Source organism: Podarcis raffonei, chromosome 11 (genome assembly GCF_027172205.1).
Source record: "Podarcis raffonei isolate rPodRaf1 chromosome 11, rPodRaf1.pri, whole genome shotgun sequence".
NCBI lineage: Eukaryota > Metazoa > Chordata > Lepidosauria > Squamata > Lacertidae > Podarcis > Podarcis raffonei.
This window is the reverse complement of record NC_070612.1, coordinates 1,402,248-1,424,546: the sequence shown is the minus strand read 5'-3', so window position 1 is coordinate 1,424,546 and position 22,299 is coordinate 1,402,248. Positions and strand designations below refer to the sequence as shown.

General features: G+C 48.8%; 1 protein-coding gene across 7 annotated transcripts in view; it reads left to right on the top strand.

Annotated features, from left to right (window-relative positions):
* The window catches only part of IL11RA (interleukin 11 receptor subunit alpha), a 136,660-nt gene that overhangs the window by 81,782 nt on the left and 32,579 nt on the right, over positions 1 to 22,299 (top strand). Inside the window, exon 1 of one of the 7 annotated variants that reach the window (XM_053408059.1) lies at positions 12,996 to 13,019. The exons of 5 other annotated variants lie outside the window; for them this stretch is intronic. The gene's annotated coding sequence lies outside the window, so the exon portion shown is untranslated. Of the gene's footprint in view, positions 1 to 12,995; positions 13,020 to 18,547; positions 18,669 to 22,299 lie in introns of those variants that run through there. One more of the 7 variants, XM_053408060.1, reaches the window with a different exon arrangement.

Below are 22,299 nucleotides of genomic sequence, written 5' to 3'. Positions count from 1 at the left end.
AGGATTGGACAAATTCATGGAGCAGGAGAAGGCTATCGATGGCTCTACTCTGCCTCCGTTGTTAGAGTCAAAAGTGCTTCTCAAGGCCAGTTTCTGGAAACCGCAGGAGGGGAGAGGGTCTTGCGGTTGAATCCTGCTTGTGGGTTTCACAAAAGCGTCTGCTGGGCGACTGTGAAAACAGGGTGCTCGACTTTTGTTGTTGAGTCAATTAGTCGTGTCCGACTCTTCGTGACCCCCTGGACCAGAGCACGCCAGGCACTCCTGTCTTCCACTGCCTCCCGCAGTTTGGTCAAACTCATGCTGGTAACTTCGAGAACACTGTCCATCCATCTCGCCCTCTGTCGTCCCCTTCTCCTTGCGCCCTCCATCTTTCCCAACATCAGGGTCTTTTCCAGGGAGTCTTCTCTTCTCATGAGGCGGCCAAAGTCTTGGAGCCTCAGCTTCAGGATCTGTCCTTCCAGTGAGCACTCAGGGCTGGTTTCCTTCAGAATGGAGAGGTTTGATCTTCTTGCAGTCCATGGGACTCTCAAGAGTCTCCTCCAGCACCAGAATTCAAAAGCATCAATTCTTCGGCGATCAGCCTTCTTGATGGTCCAGCTCTCACTTCCATACATCACTACTGGGAAAACCATAGCTTTAACTATACGGACCTTTGTTGGCAAGGTGATGTCTCTGCTGGACTAGAAGGGCCTTTTGGCTGGATCCAGCAGGCGCCTCTTATGCTGTTATGTTCTTAACTTCTCATTCCCCCGCTGCTGCCAGGCCCTGACCCTCAGAGAATGCATCTGAGAACGTGCAGAGTGCCTTTCCTGCTCCCCTGGCTGTCCCATGCACCGTCCTGGGATGGAGTCCCAGTGGTTTTAGGCAGCCTCTCTGCTCCCCGCCCTCTGTTTTGGGCACTCTGCGCTGCCCATGGTCCTTGGCAGGCTCCTGGGGGCAGGCTGGCTGGATGGAAACAAGCTGGCCCCACTCTCTCTCCCTTGCGCCTCTTTGCTCTTTAAAGCCTGACCAGGTCCTGGGGCTGCTGCTGCACAATTATAACGCAATGCAATTAAAGCCCCTATAAAATGCCAGCAGCATGGAAGTGGTCCATGAGCTGAAGAACAGGCTGTTTGTTGTGCTTGGCAGGATTCGTTTCATGGAACCATCGCGGCAAGAGGCACCTCTGTCCACTGCAAGCTCGGTGGGCCGGGGGAGAAGGGATGGAACCTGGAACACATGGTGGGCTGTGCCAAACAGTCTTCCTGGAGCATTGGGGGGGCAGAAAGGGGGCTTTTTCAGCGGGGGAAGTCTTGGGTGGGTCGCCCTCTCCCCCCGACCAATGTTACTCACAGCTCTTGCATTTCCCCTTTTCTGCCACTGCACTAAATCATAGAATTGTAGGGATTGAAGGGAACCCAGTGGTCATCTAGTCCAACCCACTGCAACGCATCCCTAACAACCAAGACACGTACTATGCAGACGCGTGTCTTCATCTTTTGCAGTTTGTTGCTGAGTTTAATTAGTTTTGAATGTTTCTTTGAATAGCTGTCCTTGCCTTTTGTTGGTCATTTCAGTATTTCATTTTGCGTTGTAAACCCCTTTGAGGTTTTGTAATGTATGCGTAAAAGGAAGCCCTTTTTCCACACAGTGCAGAGTTAACTTGTGGAACTCCCTCCCACAGGAGGCAGTGATGGCCAGTGATGTGGAGAGGAGAGGCTAGCTTCCGATGGCTGCTAGCCTCTCCTCTCCACAGTCAGAAGCAGCCATGCTTCTGAATGCCAGTTTCTGAGTTGCTCTTGTGCTCAAATCTAAGTTCTTTGTCTCTTACTACAATCAAGTACTATGTAGATTTCGATAAATAAGTAAATAACACTTAGAGTGGAATGAGTATGGATGGAGGACATAAATAGCAACACCCTAGAGGTCCTGGGCCCTAAGGAAGTCAGATTAGCCTCAACCAGAGCCAGGGCCTTTTCAACACTGGCCCCGGCCTGGTGGAACGCTCTGCCTCATGAGACCAGGGCCCTGCGGGATCTGATTTCCTTCTGCAGGGCCTGTAAGACAGAGTTGATCCACCTGGCCTTTGGCTTGGAATCAGCTTGATCCCCTTCCCCTCTTTCCTTTTTGCTTTCTCCTTCTGTGATGGAACTCCTATTTGGGGACTTCCCTGGCTTTTTTCTGGCCCATGTAGGACCAGTCTGGATAGTTGGCCTTGGAGAAGATTTGATGTTTTCATCCCCCAAAAAGTTTTTGATTCAAGTTCCTACTGAAATGAGGCTGCATTTTAATGTTGTATTTTAATCAATTGTTTTTATACCTAGTGTTAGCCGCCCTGAGCCCGGTCTTGGCTGGGGAGGGTGGGGTATAAATAAAATGTATTATTATTATTATTATTATTATTATTATTATTGAAGTACTATCTTACGGGGGGCTCCCTTCATCTTTGGGACTGTGAGCAATGCTTGAGGTTTTCCAGGCGCCAGGTGCGTTTTGCTTCTGGTGCAGGTCCAATTGCAACTAGGTGGAGATTTCTGTGCACCAGGTCGGTGACCACAGTTTCAAAATCTGCCTTAGTCCACAGTTAATGCCATTTCCACTGTGTGTGCTTCTCCTTCTTGCATACTGGGACAAGTGAATATGTAGTTGTAAGAGCATTGTAGTTGAGATCAAAGAATTGTGGAATTGTAGCATTGGAAAGGGACCTCAAGGGTCAACTAGTCCAGCCCCCGGGCCAATAGGCATTCTGTTGTGGTGACCATAACCTGAGTCTGAGTTTCTGATGCTGACTCTGAGCCAGCCGCCCTGTGAGCCCTCCTGGCTTCCTTCTTCACGCCCAGAACTCAGGAGTGCAAGAAAGCCCAGTCCTCCCTCCTCGGCTTGCTCCCAAACCTCTACGCCAGGGGTGGCCAACTCCCAAGAGACTGCGATCTGCTCACAGAGTTAAAAACTGGCAGTGATCTACCTCCGTTTTGGGGGTTCAAGTTGTTGACCTTTTTTTAGGAAGGAAAACTGTGTTTTTAGGGGCTTCAGGTCAGAGTTCTTGAGCTTTTTTAGGGAGGAGGAAAGCCCCGCTTTTGAGGAGTGCAAGAAGGCCTTTTTTAGCTTCTTTGGGGGGGGAGCCAGTGATCTACCACAGACGTCCAGCGATCTACCAGTAGATCACGATCTACCTGTTGGACGTGCCTGCTCTACGCCATTCACATTTCAGGTTTAAAGTTTGGTAGGTTTTTATCCCTCAGCTCAAATACATTTTACTGTGGTGGATTGCGTACAATAAAATACATGTCGTAAAAATATAATTCATGCAATAAAATATAATATAAGACCAATATAACAGACAGAAATTAAAAACAGCAGACAAAAGCAGCCTAATACCCAATCAACTCGTTGTTAAATGTTCTTAAAGAGCCTTGGGGAAATTGAAAAGGTCTCTCTGCCTGTTGCTGCAAACCTGACAGCTTGGGTGCCGGGTGAACTTCCCTAGAGAAGAGCGGTGGATCAGCTGAGTGCTGCCTCCAAGAAGGCTCTCTCCCCATCATGTCGTCTTCTTCTTTGGCGATCCCTCGTAGCCACGTATGATTGTCTTCCATGAACACGGTCTTAACCATGGGTAGGCAAACTAAGGCCCAGGGGCTGGATCCGGCCCAATCGCCTTCTCAATCCGGCCCACAGACAGTCCGGGAATCAGCGTGTTTTTACATGAGTAGAATGTGTCCTTTTATTTAAAATGCATCTCTGGGTTATTTGTGGGGCCTGCCGTGGTATTTTTGCATGAGTAGAATGTGTGATTTTCTTTAAAATGCATCTGTGGGTTATTTGCGGGGCACAGGAATTTTTTCCAAAGGAATTTTTTCTCCCCCAATTCCCCCCCCCCGAAGGTCTGAGGAACAGTAGACCAGCCCCCTGCTGAAAACGTTTGCTGACCCCTGGTCTTAACAGTGTGACTGACTGTGGAGGCCAATTCTGGGTCCTGCGGGGTTGGGGGCGCCCAGGCAGATATTTGCATGTGCAAAACCCCCGTTTCACATCCTGCCCATTGCTGCTGGCACTTGCTGCTGCCCTCAGCTTGGCCAGCTGATTCCCAAGAATCTTTCTGTCCCACAAGCCAATGAAAGGAGCAGCGCAGAGGGCACAGGCTCCTTCTGGTTGCTTCAAGGGCCAGGTGAGCCTTGCAGCCCTGTGCTGGGAGGGATTCATCCTGTCTGAGCACAGCTCTGACCCTCCCTTCTCCTTGGGCACTGTTTACCTTTGCAATCTACACCCAAAGTGACTCTCTTTCAGCTGTTTGTTTTCACCTGATAACCGGCCAGCAGGCAATTTGCTGGTCCTCCAGTAAGAACCAACCAGCAGCCTAGATGAAGCATAGAATTGCAAGGGACCTTTAGAGTCATCTAGTCCAACCCCTTGCAATGCAACACGCATTCCTCCGTCCAATTTGAAACCATAGTGCAGAGTGGCTTTGCAACCTCATCTAACTTCCACTTGTTAGAGGCGAAATCCGAGAGCTCCCTTGGACAAAAAGCAAAGACACCAACCAGGACAATTGGAGCAAAACAGCAGCCAGTAGGCTTGGTCTTTATTGAAAACTGTCGCGAGAGGACTCCCACTCACTGCAAGACGAAGCAAGATGGAAGCCCTGAACAAAAGGAGACCCCAACTTTTATTAGCTACTAATCCCCCAAGCTGCACCCCTAGAACTACATCACAACTACATCATGACTACATCATTGACACATCACAAACAGGAGGGGTTGAGGGAGGGGTTGTGGAAGTAACCTGAGGATCTTGTCACCTGGCGGCTTCCTCCTTTCCCCCTCCCCATGAGTCATTTCCAGAGGACAAAGGGGAGTTTGCAGTTTCCTGTCTCCAGAGGGAAGAGCTGATCACTGTCCTTTATATCAGTCTGTGCTGAATCCACTCCCATATGCAGCTCCTTTGTGAGTGCAATGATCTTCTGTCTAGGACCATCAAGGTTAGCATGCCAACTGGGTAGGGCTCGCTGAGGGCTTGGGGAATTATGGCTGCCTTGTGTCAAGTCTGCCCCCTTTGCAGTGGCGTAGCGTGGGGGGTGCCAGGGGTGCCGGCCGCACCGGGCGCAAAATCTGGGGGGGCGCGACTCGGGGAGCATCCCCAACAAGTGCGATTCCCAGCAGCTGGCACGACGCCATTTGGATTTTAAACGCGCGAGCCTCCCAGAGTGGAGGCAGCAGAACAAACGCGTCTTCCAAGAAACCTCTCGCCGTTTCCCCTTTTTTAAAGGAGGAGCGGCGAGCCTGGTCCTTCTCACGTGGAAGGGCAGTGAGGCGCCCTTGGCGTGCCTCTCGGGCAAAACGCCCAGGCGGTTGTTGAGGGAAACCGCGGGTGCGGGGGCCGCCTCCTCCTCCTCGCCCACGCCGCGCGGGAGTCCCCTCGGCTGAGGACCGTGGCGCCTGGGAGCGCCGAGTCTCTCTGCCCAGGCGCTTTGCCTGCCGGCCCCCATTGGGTGGGTTCTTTTTGTGTCGCAGGGTTGTCCCCTGTGCAAACAACAGGTTGAATATTGTAGGTGCGGGTTATTAAAATGTCGCGGGGACAATGGCAGTCTGTGTCCCATTCGCCACGCTCGGCTTCCTCTTTGGAAAAGGGCGCGCAACATGGGACGCGGGCTTGGCTTCCAGCGTGAGGGAGTCTGCATAGCAGCAGCGCCTGCCCTGTCGCCCTGGAAATCTCGCCGCGCGGATGGAGACGCAGGGCGATGCGGTCGAGGCGGAGGGGTATAGGATGGATATTAATAATAATATAGACGCCTGAAAGGTTGGAGACGCCAAGGGCTTGCGAGCCGCATGGAGACAGTGGCGACGAGCCCTGATAATAAGAGCTGTGTAGGCTTGCCACGTCGCCACCCATTCATAATTTTTTTTATGGATGGTTTACCTTTGGGAAATCTTTTCCCATAGTAAAAGGAGAACACATATCCCGGACCTGGAGTTTGCCAATCCCCTCCCTTAAGAATGTACGTCTGACAAATATATGTCAGACAATTTTTCCATCTGTGCAAAGATAGGACTGGGTCCAACTCTGCACTTTCCTCTGGAAGTACGACCCCCATGGAGCACAGTGGGGCTAAGCAGGCATGTTTTAGGTTAGGATAAAGCTGTGAGGTAAAAGTGCTGCAACAGCAGCAAACATACTTTAACTTAAAAAAATAAAGGTTAATGAGAATTTGTTTTGTAGGAATATAATGCCTAGTAAATGTGAACACCACTTTTGATTCTTTTTAAAAAGACATTTAAACCCATCTTTCTGCTTTAAAAAAAAGCCCTCCAGAGAGTAAAGGATTGCAACAGCAGGGCACTGGTAAGCTTTCAACATGTCCTATTTATGAATGAGAATAATAATAATAACAACAACAACACTTGATTTATAACAGCTTCAACAAATCCCTTGAGGTTCTGCTTTGCTTCCTCCCCCAGTGGCGTAGCGTGGGGGGTGCAGGAGGGGCCGGCCGCACCGGGTGCAACATCTGGGGGTTAGGGTTAGGGGGCGCAAATCCACGGGTTAGGGGGCGCAAATCCATGGGTTAGGGGGCGCAAATTACTTGCCTTGCCCCGGGTGCTGACAACCCACGCTACGCCACTGCCCCTTTGATACTCCTTCCTTCATGGTGTAAAATAAAAGTGGAACGGTACAGATCCAATGTATAGGTGATTTTCTATGAATTTATAACAGAAGCATTGCGTATGTCGTGTGTGAGTGTGTCGTGTTTGTACAAACTGAATGATTGGGGGGGGAGGTGTCCTGCAACACCCTCAAACAGATCAGAAGGAACGGTCATTAGATAGCCAACACCACCTGATCAGTCTGCAAACAAACTGGGAAGAATGGCCGGATAAACAGGCCTCTTGGAAGCCCCCTTAGCTCCTGAGACTGGGAGGAGACTGGGCTTGTCCCACTTAATTCTGCCCGGTGTTGTGGAGTCTCCGAAGACATCTCTGACATCAACAAGTAGTATGTGGGGGGGGGCATTAAGGACTGCCAAGTTTTTTCATCTCCCCTCTTCCTTTCCCAGCAGCAGGACGCCTGCTCTGTGGTTCATGGACCACCAAGGTGGCATTCGGCAGGGGGCACTCAGTGCCCCCCCCCGCATTGTGCACTCATCCCGGCTTGGCTTGGATCAAGGATCCCACACTGCGGCCAGTGTGCCAGCTGCCATGGAAAGTGGGCTCAGCCCCAGCACTACCCCAGGAACCCCGGGCATCTGCTGTGTGCCAGCCTCTCCCCTCCATCTTCTCGATACCCCCCCCCTTCCCCATCATTCAGACAGGGCAGGGCACTGAGCTGACAAGCGTCCCATCCGTCACGCTGCAGGGGAAACAGAGCCAGCGGCAAAGACCTTCTAGGGCTGGTTCCCTGGAAGAAGGGTGTCAGGTCTCTCTGACTTGTGGGTGTGAATAGAAGAGCCTGTGCTGGATTGGGCCAGTGTCCACCTAGGCCAGCATCCTGCTCTCATCTTGGCCAACCAGATGCTTGTAGGAGACCCACAAGCAAAACCTCAGCACCAGATCCTTCTCCCCTCCCGCAGTTTCCAGCAACCAGCCTCTGACTGCAGGTAGAGAAAAGCCATCATGGTTAACAGCCATTAGGTACCCCCCTCCCCCATGCATTTCTCTAATCTTCTTTTAAAGCCATCCAAGTTGGTGGACATTGCTGCCTCTTGTGGCAGGGAGTTCCACAGTTTAAGTGTGTGTTGCAGGAATAAGCCATTTCTTTTGTCTGTTGTAAATCTTCCAACATTCAGCTTCCTTGTATGCCCATTTTTTCCCCTGCGCCATCAATAATTTTACAAACTTCTATCATGCCGTCTCTTATTTGCCATTTCTCATCCCAACATCGTAGCACCAGGATTGTGTTCCCGTTGCTGTACAGGATGCGAGAGGAGCATAGCAGTCATACAATAGATGGAAAGGCACCCAAAGAGGGGGAAGACCTTAGAGGTTGGAGGAGGCTGCTCTGGCTAACCCTCCTGCTCCCAAACAGTCTCTGTAAGGGGTATAGGAAGAGAAGGGAGCCAGGAAATAGGGCAAATTGCCCCAGGGGGGTAGGACTGTTAACGGAGAAACCTGAGGGCTCCCTTGGACAAAAACAAGGAGACCAGCCAGGAATCCCAGAGCAAAACAGCAGCCAGTCGGCTTGGTCTTGATTGAAGACTGTTGCGACAGGACTCCCACCTGCCACCAGGTGGAACAAGATGGAGGCCCCAAACAAAAGAGAACCCAAACGTTTATTAGCTGCTAATCCCCGTGTTACACCCCCCCCCAAACTACATCACTCATACATCACAGTTGCATCATGAAAGGGGAGGTCTGGTGGCAGGAATCTGAGCATCCTGGACCCTGCCCCATGGTTCCCCTTGCCCTCCACCAAACACCCATCAAGTGGAACAAAAGAGATATTTACATTTCCCTGTTTCCCAGCCAAGTTAATCACACCCTTTTCTCTTCATCTGGGTTTGTTATTTCTGGAATGGCTACCTGTCTGGCACTCAGGTATCAGGATGCCAGGAATTATCCCTCAGGCAGAGGGGCTGCTGAGGAGCTGAGCTCACATGTCTATATGAATTTCTGAAGTTTCCCCAGTGAGCCAGTACAGAGATCCATTGATCAGTGAATTCTTACATTTGGTATCGTGCAGCAAAGGCCCTTTGAATAGATAGATAGGAAGAAACTGTGATGGGGTGTTTTGTGGGGACAAGTCACAAAAGTCACAAAAGTGATTGTGCTGATTTTGGTAGTGGGCTGCATGTGCATGATATCTGCTGGAGGGCAACTCCCCCCCCCCCCAAGCTATACATAAATTCCTGCAACAGGAGAGAGGGTGAACAAAATAGGTGGTGCAGGAGCAGAGTGGGTGAAACAGTTCCCAGTTAAGACTCTGGCAAGTGTAGCAAACAAGACGGCATGTTTGTGCCAATTCAGGTTTGCTTCCCCTACAAATTACATTTTATTTATCCCATTTAATAAAATTTGTACACCACCTGAGTGCTAAATAACAAGAACCTCAAGCGGTTTAGAAAAAATGATAAAACAGAAATGTTACGAGGAAGAAGAGTTAGCAACAATAATGCAAGGCTTTCAGAAAGTTAACAATAGACTAAAAATGGATTAAAACTCACACTACCTTTCTAAACATCAACTTTCTAAACTACTGAGTAGGTTTGTCTAAACAACAACAAAAAATTTTAGCAGGCGAGGCTGGTTCCTACCTGATATCAAAAAGCAAAAGTGATATTGAGTTCTTGCCAATGTGGACGGAAATTATGCGGCACCCGTAACAGGGCCAGTTCTGCAGGTTGAAGTGGTTGAGTGGGTGAATATGGGGACAGTTGATCTCACAGGTAAACTGGTCTGGAGTTGTTAAAGGGCTTTATTTACTAATAGTAAACACCTTGAACTTTGCTTAGTAGCAGATGAGCAGCCAGTGCAGATCTCTGAGCTCAGGTGTCATATGCTGGCAAGGCCTCACTCCTGCCAGCAATCGTGCTGCAGCATTCTGCACCCACTGAAGCTTCCAGTTTCAATACTACTACTACTACTACTACTACTACTACTACTACTACTACTAATAATAATAATAATAATAATTTATTTATACCCCGCCCATCTAGCTGGGCTTCCCCAGCCACTCTGGGCGGCTTCCAACAAAATATTAAAATACAGTAATGCATCAAATATTAAAAAGCTTCCCTAAAGAGGGCTGCCTTCAGATGTCTTCTAAAAGTCTGCTAGTTGTTGTTCTCCTTGACATCTGGTGGGAGGGTGTTCCACAGGGCAGGTGCCACTACCGAGAAGGCCCTCTACCTGGTTCCCTGTAACTTGGCTTCTCGCAATGAGGGAACCACCAGAAGGCCCTCGGCGCTGGACCTCAGTGTCCGGGCAGAACGATGGTGAAGATGCTCCTTCAGATATACTGGACTGAGGCTGTGTAGGGCTTTCAAGGTCAGCACCAACACTTGTAATTGTGCTCAGAAACGTACTGGGAGCCAATGTAGGTCTTTCAAGACCGGTGTTATATGGTCTCGGCGGCCGCTCCCAGTCACCAGTCTAGCTGCCGCATTCTGGATTAATTGCAGTTTCTGGGTCGCCTTCAAAGGTAGCCGCACACAGATCACATTGCAGTAGTCCGGCGAGAAATAACCAGAGCATGCACCACTCTGGCGAGGCAGTCCGCGGGCAGATAGGGTCTCAGCCTATGCACAAGGGAAACCCCGCATAGAGCACATTGCAGTAATCCCGTCTTGAAGAAACCAGTTTGGAGATGTAAAGTGAAGGAGAATCCAAAGTGTGCACTCAAAGCTGTAATGTGTGAATGAAGGAGTGCTTTGCTCTTGATTAGGAGCAGCAAGGAATTTTCCCCAAACGGAGTCTCTCCGCGCAGCTTTCCCTTTCGTTGGTCGGCAAGGCCTCTGCTTCCCCAGCAAATATTTCCCCTGCGCAACCCTGTTTGTGCTACCAGAAGCTTTCAGCTCTTCCGCCGCCCGCAGCTGCTGACTGGGGGCCTCTGTGTTCCCCAGGCGGGCTTGCTCAATGAGCACCACGGGTCAGAGGGTTCGAGTGCGCGGCAGAGGAGGAATCAAAGGCATTCTTGTTTGGCTGGGACGTGGCTTGACTGCGTGGTTTCTCAGGGCAAGATGGTCAGGCTCAGCGATGCACTCATCCCCGCGCAAGGCATGTGTCAAAGCCGGTGATCGCATCCTCATGGCCGTTACTTTTGGCTATTGCATGAGTTTTGGGAAAAGTAACAAATCCCGGGACGGCCTTCATCTTCTGGGTTGTAAGGAGGCTGTGAAGCAGAGTCGTTTTGTGTCTTTATTTTCAGCCTTCTTCTTTGTTCTGTTCTGTTCTGTTCGGATTTTATTGAATTTAAAAATATTAACAAACACCAAAAGGAAAATAAAACAAGATTCTCAGGCATGCAAAAACTAAAGTAAATGAAAGTCATTAGCATCTAAGAGTTCAATGGGGGAAAATGCCTCTTTTCAGATTTTGGAATCAACGGTGTACTAATACCAAATCATAATGCACTATTAATGTTGTGGCATTTCACTTATTGCATTAACTCCTTTGCAGGCTGGAGATGATGGGATATAATAAAAATAATACATAATATGTTTTTTAACACCTCTGGTCTATACTAGCCAAACTGTGCCATGAACTGGGAGTGCCTCCTTGCCATGTGCTTCATTTTAATTTACATACAATGAAGCCATGCAAGATTTGATGAAAATTGTCAAGGGGTTTTTTGTTCCCAGGACACTTGATTTCTGCGATAAGGCTGTTTGCCAAACAGTGCTATCCCATTGGTCTATATCTAGAGAATTCAGAGTTTTCCCGTTTCTCGCTATGGCTATATGTGTTGCCGTTAAAAGAGGTGTTGCAATTTCTCTGCTTTTTAAATGTTTGCTTTCTTTGTATAGAAGAATGCAGGAGAAAATGGAACACTGTGAGATGTAATTGAAAAATGTTTTTCTTATGTTCACATCTTACTGGGGACCCATTTGACCAGCCCAGTCCAAAGAGGCAGCTGTGAGTTAGGGTCTCCCACCTTGCCAGTTTTCCCCTGGGGAGGAATCTGGTGGGAACAATCCTTTATTTAGCCTTTGGGCAGCGGGCAAGTTTGTTGCAGGGCGTTCTGGGCTCTGGAGAAGAGGCCGTCTTATCCCAAGGCCTTGGCTTGGCGCGCTGCATCAGGCTTTCATAACTGTGCCCCTGCTAAGTATTCATTGGCACTGGGGCTGTGTATGCGGCTTGCTTTGCCAGCCCTTAATCACTCCAGCCTCGCTCCTGGCCATAAGTCATGGAGAGATTAAAGCAGAAGGGAAAACAGCTGGGCTGGCAGCAAAGCCCTTCCTTGTCCCGAGGTCTTGGGGGCTGAGAGAGAAGGAGGCAGGTGAGAGGAGACTTTCCCCCTCGCTCCTCTTCCTCTGCTACCCCCAACCTCCAAAATTCTGCTGCACTGAACTAGCGCCAGCATCTCTGCCCAGTTTGCCCAGACAGCCGTGCCAACTTGGCTTATGGTGGCAGCCGCAAAGGCTTATGGGGTCTGTGTGAGGCCTCCTTTGCCCTCACCTGCCTCCCAAATTCCCCTTTACAGTGGTACCTCTGGTTAAGAACTTAATTCGTTCTGGAGGTCTGTTCTTAACCTGAAGCACCACTTTAGCTAATGGGGCCTCCTGCTGCTGCCGCATCGCCGGAGCATGATTTCTGTTCTCCTCCTGAAGCAAAGTTCTTAACCGAGGTACTGTTTCTGGGTTAGTGGAGTCGGTAATCTGAAGCGTATGTAACCCGAGGTACCACTGCATGGCCTTCCGTCTCTGATACAATCTCTCTCCAGCTGAATTTTTCTCCTTTCACGTCCTTACCCCTTTAGGTGCATGAAAAGGCCAACCTCTGATGGACTTTGAAGGCAGGACCCGATTTTCCTTTTTGTTGTGTCCTGGGCATGAGCAGAGCTATGCCACCCTCTAACTGAAAACATCTAGAGCCCATTCCAATGTGAAGTCCTGGTGCCCTCTTTCAATTCCTCCTCACGCACACCACATTTCCCAGAGCCTCCTGAAGGACAGCCCTTTATTCCTGGGATTGTTTTCATTAATGAAATGTACTATACAGGGGGGGGGGAGAGAGCAGGGAGTGGAGCTCACAAGCAGGAGAGCCCCCTGTCTTTTCTCTCTCCCCCCCCCCCCCCGTATAATCAATCTTATTAATCGAAACAATCCCAGAAGTAAAGGGCTGTCCTCCAGGAGTCTCTTGGACTAGAAATTCATGATAAGAATTTTGTTTCGCTCTCCTCCAAAAAGCACCGTCCTCCGTTTTCTCCTCCCTAAATCCAGATATTCCCTCTGCTTTGAAGACCCAAGTAGGAGGGCTACATCAGCCACATGGTGAATCTCCGAATATAGGCAGAAGAAAGCTTGGGGCAGCAATACCTGGAGGAGAGTTATGGCCGGAACAAGGGGTAGTTAAAGGAGACGTGGAAAGATTCACAACCCATATTGAGTTGAGGTATGGAGGGCCAGCGGGAGAGATGTTTTTCTGTTCAAATTCAAAGACTCATCAAATTGTACAGTAGGAAGGGACTCCAAAGGTCATCCACTCAAACCCCGTGCAATGCAGGGGTCTCAGCTAGATCATCCATAATAGATGGCCATACAGTCGTACCTCCGGTTTCGTAAACTTTGGGATACGTAAGCGGCAAACCTGGAAGTATATTTCTGGGGTTTTGCCCCATTCTCATGTTCAGAAGTGCTCTACCGTCATGCGTGTGTGTGTGCGCAGAAGTGGTCTCTCCGGTTGCGAAAACCTTGTGATCTGCTGGACCTCTGGAATGGATCCCATCTGCAACCGGAGGTACCACTGTACAGTCACACCTCATGTTACGTCGGCTTCATGTTACGTTCTTTCAGGTTACGTCCTGCGGTGACCCGGAAGTACCAGAAAGGGTTATTTCCGGGTTTTGCCGCTTGCGCATGCGCAGAAGCGCAAAATGATGTCACTCGCATGCGCTGAAGTGGCGAGTCGCAACCCACACATGCATAGACGCGCCACTACGGGTTGCGTTCTTTTCATGTTGCGAACGGGCCTCTGGAACGGATCCCATTCACAAGCAGAGGTACCACTGTACATCCTCTGCTGAGAAGCCTCCAAGGAAAGAGAATCCACCAGCTATTTGCACCTGCACATTTAAATTAGCACATGCACATTTTACACAAATCCATGTCCTCTATTTGGGGGTTGATGCATGAGTGCAATGTCTTATGCACAGCCTCCATGTCTCTTCCCAAGCCTGCTTCTTCAGCCAAGCCTTTTCTCAGCTATCCTAACCTATCCTGAGAGCCTGGCCTGCCGGATGAGGCCAGAGGGCCGCCCATTTCAGCATCCAGCTTCCCAAGATGTCCACCAGCAGGACGTGAAGGCAGCAGCCTTCTTTCCCATCTCCTGCACTCAGTGGCCCCCGCTGCCTCTCCCTGAGACGCTCCGGATGTTCGGCATTGTGACTCATGCCAATGGCAGTCAGCCCCCCTGCGCCTCCATGAGTTTGTCTAATTCCTCTTTACAGCCATCTGAGCTAATGGCTGTCACCGCCTCTTGTGACACAGCGTTCCATCAATTTAATTACACTTGATGTGCGGAAGTTCATTCCTTTGTCTGACCCAGAAAAGGAAAAGAAAAGATGTTTTCTGGAACACTTCAGATGAATGCGCATGGGCTGGGAGCGTGGAGCCCTCTTGCCACAGTCCAGCTCCTGCCAACCTAGCAGTTCGAAAGCACACCAGTGCAAGTAGATAAATAGGTACTGCTGTGGCGGGAAGGTAAACAGCGTTTCCGTGTGCTCTGGTTTCCGTCATGGTGTCCCATTGTGCCAGAAGTAGTTTAGTCCTGCTGGCCACATGACCTGGAAAGCTGTCTGCAGACAAACACCGGCTCCCTTGGCCTGAAAAGCGAGATGAGCGCTGCAACCCCATAGTCGCCTTTGACTGGACTTAACCATCCGGGGTCCTTTACCTTTACCTTTTTACCATTGAACCTGGGACCTTCTTGCAAGGCAGACACTCTGGCCCTGAGCGATGCCCCTTCTGAATACCAGATACTGGAAAACTTTTTACCCAAATCCCACAGGTTGGCCCCTGTGAGAACAGGATGCCAGACTAGATGGGCATTTGGCCTGGTCCAGCAAGCTCATCTTATTTTCAGGGACCTTGAGCATAATAATAATAATAATAATAATAATAATAATAATAATAATGTTTGTTTGTTTGTTTGTTTGTTTATTTCCTGCCCTCCCCAGCCGAAGTCAGGCTCAGAGCGGCTAACAACAATAAAAGTAACACAGCATTCTAAAATCAATTCATTTTAAAATCAAATTAAATTCATGGCAACCATTGGGCTGAAGTTCTGTGAAGATTACGAAAGGGAGGGCATCAGACTGTGCCTTGGCCAAAGGCCTGGTGGAACAGCTCTGTCTTGCAGGCCCTGCGGAAAGATGTCAAGTATGTGCTTTGCTATAGTACTACGGACCTCTTCCCTGCTTGAGTAGGATTCCTCCATACAATGGAGATTATCTTGGCTCTGAATGGAAGAAGTATCCTCCCCACCACCCAGCCATGAGCTCTTGAAATGTCTTTCTTTCCCAGGAATGCGTTTACTTTGATTCTCATTGATCCCCTTGATCCCGCTTAGTAAATACACTTGCTCTCTTTGAACTGCCATTGACTTCAAAGTCGCCTGAGCGCGAATGTGTTTGGAATTAGCTTCTCTGTTGGTAATTCATAACCCGCAAACATTTGTTGTTTATGCCATTCATAAATTGTGGCTTGTTACTTCATCAGACTGCTGGGCTCTGATCTTGCGGTGCAGATGAAAACATCAGCGTCCTCCCAGATCAGTGTCTTGTGAACTCTCCGACACATTTGGCGACCACTTGCTCCTAAACGGGATGGGAGTTCGGAGTCGCCGAATTCATGGCAGGTTTGTCATGGAAAGGGGCCTTGCTCCAGACATTACTCTCACTCGGAGCGGGAAGTTGAGCTCAGTCTATAAAGTTGTCTACTTGCAGACGCGGCAACGGCAGATGAATTAGGAGCTTGGAAGCTCACGCGGTGTCCTTCGGAGAAGCAGAGCGCTGTTTGCTCTTATCTTCTCGCATCCCAGCCCTCCAGGAACTTCCGATGATGCAAGGCTTTCTCAAAAGCACAGCATTTTCTCTCGGCCGCAGGCCTTGTTCCGGATATGCCCACACTGAAACAGAGAAGTTCCTAGTGGGTTGTGTGGTGAAAGGGGGGGTACCGCAAAGCAGGAGCTCTGCCCGTTTACCCAACTCCTGGTTTGCAGAGCCTTTGTCCCCCCAGGGAAAGCCAGAGAGCCACAGCAATCTCGCCTGGCAATTGTGGTTTGCTTGAGTTATGAAACCGTGCTTTGCTGAGCAGCAGCCTCTGTGGTGGCAAAGGGAGGGAGGGCGAGGCTGGCACCAGAACAGCCTCCCCAGCCCAGCCCCCACGGCTTTGTTTGCCTATAGCTCTTGCTGAATCGGGCGGCAGGCTGGTTAGAGAAGAACAAAAGGGGTTAGGAGGACCCAGGAGATGCCTTGTGGGGAAGGAATGCAGCCAATGCAGGGTGTTATTCTTGTGTTGTGCGGCACCAACGTTGGACGGTGATTGCGAATTGCAGAATTCCGGTGCACCTGTGTTTTAAAAGAGACAAATGCTTAGGAGCTCTGGTTGCTTGGAATAGAAAGTCAGGTGCCTAGTCCTCAAGGCTAAGGATGGAATATTTGAATCATTCAGGCATTGGCCCTTGAATTACTCACGTCACCTCCCCTTTCTTCTAAATCCCCTCTTAAGACTTGATTCTTCAGCAAAGCCGCTTTGGAACCAAGCTGTCTCACTTTCATTGATTCTTCATCCCTTGTCATTGCCCCTCTTCTTCCTTAGAAGTCTTGGTTTGCCTGCTGCCTTTTGGAACTGTCTGCAAAAGGTGTACAGTGGTACCTTGGGTTAAGTACTTAATTCATTCCGGAGGTCTGTTCTTAACCTAAAACTGTTCTTAACCTGAAGCACCACTTTAGCTAATGGGGCCTCCCGCTGCTGCGCAATTTCTGTTCTCATCCTGAAGCAAAGTTCTTAACCCGAGGTATGGAGTCTCTAACCTGAAGTGTATGTAACCTGAGGTAAAGGGTAAAGGGACCCCTGACCATTAAGTCCAGTCGTGAGCGACTCTGGGGTTGCAGCACTCATCTCGCTTTATTGGCCGAGGGAGCCGGCATACAGCTTCCGGGTCATGTGGCCAGCATGACTAAGCCGCTTCTGGTGAACCAGAGCAGCGCACGGAAACGCCGTTTACTTTCCCGCTGGAGCAGTACCTATTTATCTACTCGCATTGGTGTGCTTTTGAACTGCTAGGTTGGCAGGAGCAGGGACTGAGCAACGGGAGCTCACCCCGTCGCGGGGATTCGAACCGCCGACCTTCTGATCGGCAAGTCCTAGGCTCTGTGGTTTAACCCACAGCGCCACCCGCGTCCCTGTAACTCGAGGTACCACTGTATTAAAAATATTTTTGAAGCACCACCCCTCCTCAAAAATAGATCACCTGATTTAATCGGGGACGTCTGTCAGCCTTCAAGTAGGACCCCCACCTAGCAGCTTGCGGTACTAAGCAGCAGTTCTTTAAAATGGGAAGCTAAAGAGAGCCACTCCCACCCCCCCAGTTGTGGGTCAATGCTGGCAAGGTGTGTTGGCATGGGCAGTTTTCCCTCTGTAATTGGAGGCAGCGCTGCTCCTGAATACCAGCTGCCTGAAACCACAGGAAGGGAGACCCTGGTAACTACCAACAGGTGAGCCTGACATCAGTACCAGAAAAGGTCCTAGAACAGATCATTCAGCAGTTGGTCTGTGAGCCCTTAATGAAGGATGTGATCACAGCATCCTCTTCTAAGTGCTCACAGATCGACTGCTTAATTTACACGGGCTATTTAATAATGCGTGATCTCATTTTTATGCTAATAATAAACATGATAATATCTGTACCTGTTGAGAATATTAAGAGCCTAATGACTCATATCGATAGCATAAGCGCCCACACGGTAGTTTCTGAGCTAACCACGCTCTATAAACTTGTATGTGTAACACAACGCAGTGTGCATTGCACAACTGCTTGGTCGTATCCGCAGGGTTTCGCTTACAAAAACATGCAAATGTGTCTGCGCATAATCATATGACCTGCCATACTGTCTAAGTCAGAAATGCTCGGTTCATGGCACAGATTCTCAAGCCATTCAGAGCTGTGTGTGCATTGAACATGAAATATGTATTTTGTTACGAATTGCATAAAGTGCATGCAAGAAAGTCGGGACCCAAGGATTTGTGCTGGCAGCCCCTCAGCCCCCTCCGTCTCCTGGGGTTGAATATCTGGTCTGGCGATCTGGTGCGTGACCTACGAAACCAGGGGCTGGAGCCATTTATTGTGCCCCTTCTGTGACCATCGGTGGTGTGTGCATCCATTTGTGCAGCCATCCCTCCGAACCCTCTTTTGCAGTCTGTTGCCACTGCCTCTCTCACTCGCTCTTTGAGTGGGATGTTTTTCGAATTTTACTTTTAACACACGCATGCACACAAAAACCAGCAAAGAAATCAAATTTCACAAGTCCAGAGGACGCAGATATGTTCCTTTCAGAGCCAAGAGTCCAGGGCAAAAATATGGCTAGCTAATGTTGTGGCTGACGAGGTAGTTTTTCATTTATTGGGCGAGGGCTGGAGCGCAATGGGTTTCCCGTGTGCTTTAATGGAGAAAGCATGTGGAAAGCAAAGGATTTATGGCCCCGCTGTTTACGTGTGAGTCTGAACAGCATATGTGCAAGCGGGGGGGGGGGGGAGAGGGTGTTGGAGCTGGCTGTTAAAACAATGGCTCTCATCTTCCGTGCCAGTCCATGCTGCCTGCAAGAGAAAAGGGGGGACGTCAATTTTATTCCTCATAAGAATTTGAGGCACATGCATGCTCCCTCAGGGCCAACAGCAACTGCAAAGGTCTGGCTCATACAAGACTATGTGGAAGCTTTATTCTTTGTAATGATGGAACTCCCTGCCTCTTGAGATAAACAGGCGCCTTCGCTGAACTTTTTTCGGCGCCAGGCAAGCCAGCCCAGGTGTTTAGGAAGCTGAGGTAATTTTAATGTGTTTTAAATATTTTTACTTCTTGTATGTTTTAAATTAGAGATGTTATTTTTTTCCCGTGATTTTGTTGTTGTTTCTTTTCTATTTGTTCTATTTGTATTCTTTTTGTTAACAAATCAATTTTTAAAGCAATTACAAGCAGGGTAGGATGGTGTGAGGGGAATGGGCTCCACCATCTTTTCTGGGGCCCAAAGGGGTTCAAAAACCCCATCCTTGTTCCCTTAGCTTTCCCAGGCCTGGACCGCCTGCATCACAGAGCCATAGAATCGTAGAGTTGAAAGGGACCCCAGGGTCATCCAGTCCACCCCCACCTCCGCCACAGTGCAGGAATCTCAGCTAAAGCGTCCCTGACAAACAGCCATCCAACCTCTGCTTAAAAACCTCCAAGGATCCACCACCTCCCCAGGGAATCTGTTCCAGTTTCAAATGGCTCTTCCCATCAGAAAGTTCTTCCTGGTGTTTTTCTTTCCATTTTAAATGTTTTTTTATTCAGTTTTTTTTAAAAGATATTTATTAAATTTTTCAATTTTTTATACGAACAAAAAACAAACAAAAAGATTAAAAAAGACATATAGTTCATGATACAAACTTTTCAATAACATATTTCTCTGACCTCCTCATACCTCCCCTTCTTGTATTCCCTTTCAAATTATTTGTTCAGCAAATCCTTAACTTAAAGCATTACAGCTTATAATATCACCTTATTTTCTATCCTTTTTTTCTTCCATATTCCTTTATATCATTACAGCTAGAAACCACTCAATTTCAATCCAACATCATTCAGCATTCCTTAATTTTACAATATTTCTGTAAATAGTCCTTAAATTTTTTCCAATCTTCTTCTGCCGACTCTTCTCCCTGGTCACGGATTCTGCCAGTCATTTCTGCCAATCCCATACAGTCAATCAGTTTCATCTGCCATTCTTCCAGAGTGGGTAGATCTTGCGTCTTCCAATACTTTGCAATGAGTATTCTTGCTGCTGTTGTTGCATACATAAAAAAAGTTCTGTCCTTCTTTGGCACCACTTGGCCGACAATGCCCAAGAGAAAGGCCTCTGGTTTTTTTATTCAATTTTAACCACTATATAACAAGCCTCTTCTAAAGCCATCCAAGTTGGTAGTTGTGGCTGCCCTCCTGCAGGAAGGAGTTCCACAGATCATTACAAAACGGCCTGGAAACCAAGCCTTATGAGGAACAGTGGAGGGAGTTGGGTATGTTTAGCCGGGAGATAACAATAACCATCTTCAGATATTTCATGGAATGAGATTCCGACTAAACATCAGGAAGAACTTTCTCACCGTAAGATCTGTTCAATTGTGAAAGAGGGGGTTGGACTAGATGGCTTCATGGGAACCCAGTTCTGTGATTCTGTCACCTGTTTCAAGCTCAGGCCCACAGCTGAAGCGCCTTAAGGGTTGGCACTTTGAATTCTCAGCACCCTCACAAAGGTGCCATTGTTTGCAAGATTCTTGTGCTGACAGTCAAACCACCTCAAAAGCAGTTCAGTTATGTGATGCAAATGAGCCCCCTCAGTAGATTAGCTTCAGCTCAAAAGCGTCTCTTCTCTCTCTCCCACATTGGGGTTCTGTGAGCCCCTGTTCCTGGCAGGGACTGTACATCTGGAAACACTTGCCTGCCTCAGTTCCTCAGGGAAGCTTGCCAGACCTCTGGCCTCTGCCCAACCACATCATGTGGCGCTGAGTTCCACGGTCATTTAGCCGCCAAATGCCGGCTGTGTAAGAAAACAACCGAGCCAGCCAGCCCTGTGATTTACGCTGCCCTGAAAGCTTTAAAAGCTAACCAAATAGAAACTGCATTCTGCCCTTGTTCCAAGGGACTCTTCTCCCCTACAAGGTCTGATTCTTTGCGACAAAGTCTTGGCAGGGTCAGAGAACTACTTGATGCCTTCAAATCAGCTGCTTATTCCAAAAGGGCCGTATAGGGTAGGATCTGAGCAGCGTGGCATCTGGGAAAAGTCCGTAGGAAAGGGAAATAAACGAATAAGTGAGCTGATCCGCGGCGACAATGACTGTGGAATCCCCAATGGTGAAGCAATCCTAATTTTTCCAGCTTTGCAATGTCTGCTGGGAAGGAGAGTCCAGTTTGCTCTCCAGTTTTGCCTTCTCTCTTTGAACACCACCAAAGATTTCCCCTTCTGCCTCTCCTTTTGAAAGCCGCCCCCCAGGTTGGATTGGCACAGATGCGGCTGCCCAGAACGATGGTGGTGGCGACTTCTTGTGGGACGGCCTGTGAGGTTTCGAACCTGCCCTCGGGAGAGGAAATCAAAGAGCACAGGGTGGAAAAACAAGCCATCCTTGCCGCTCAAGCCACAGTGAGCGGCGATAAACAAACAGAGTGACAATGACGGACACAGGCTAAACACTGGTGTTTTCCGTCCTGCCAGAGCAGCTCATGGGCACAGGAAGATGCCCAGAGATCTGAAGGCTCCGTAAACCATCCTATAGGCGCCGCGGCCTTGAAAAGACGGAGTTGCTAGTGAAAGAGGCCTTTGCTCTGAATTGATCTTGCAGTTTCCTCCTGCTATGGGGACCTGGAGGCGTTTGGCCCAGGTTGCAGACAAGAGGCCATCTCACTTCACTTCATTTCATCTTTGATTTGTGTACCACCTTTGTACATTGCTATACAGTCGGACCTTGGAAGTCAAACGGAATCCATTCCGGAAGTCCATTCAACTTTCAAAATGTTCGGAAACCAAAGCGCAGCTTCTGATTTGCTGCAGGAAGGTCCTGCAGCCAATCGGAAGCCCCGTCGGACATCCGGGTTCCAAAGAACATCCACAAACCGGAATAGTCACTTCCGGGTTTGCGGCGTTCGGAAGCCAAAACGTTTGACTTGCAAGGCATTCGGGATCCAATGTATGACTGTTTACAACACACAAGCTGAAGGAACAGCAAAGATCACACCAATGTAACCCAATACAAAAATGTCATAAGGAAAACATAGCTTTGAAATAAACAACTTATATCAAATAAAGTAACATTCAATAACCCTTTAGAATATAAAAGCACACAATAAAATTAAATATCAGCAAATAATAGTTAAACAGAAATCGACTCTTCACAATTACAATAAATAATTTCTAGACCGTAATCAATAAAAATGGCAGCAATTCATGGCGCGTTAAATAACACAATACAAATGGACAAGCAAAGGCACACAACTCATAAAAATATTTTTTACAAATATCCCTGAACTCCTCTTCTTTTGCAGTTGGGTCCCTCTGCACCCAGTTCCCAGCCTGTCCTGGAAACCACAGCCAGACTCGATCCCTCTCTCTTTTGCCACTGCCGGTGTGTGAACACCACGGCGCTGCTGGAAGAAGGAGTTTGGGGTCTAATCCTGATCTCTGTGGCAGGTCTGCTTCCACCAGCTCAGCCCCCACGCCCCCTCCTGGCGTTCATGAAGGGAGAAAGCAGCTGGCAAAGGACAGAGCCTCCAATTGGCCTGTTTAGGATTTCTGCTCTGTTTGCAGCCCCACATCGGTCCCTGGAATCCACGTATAAATAAACATGCCAATCCATTATAGGTTGGAGAGATGTTGTTTTTTCCATGTCAAACTATTCCAGACATCTTGCTTCACCAAAGTCTTTCTGCCTGG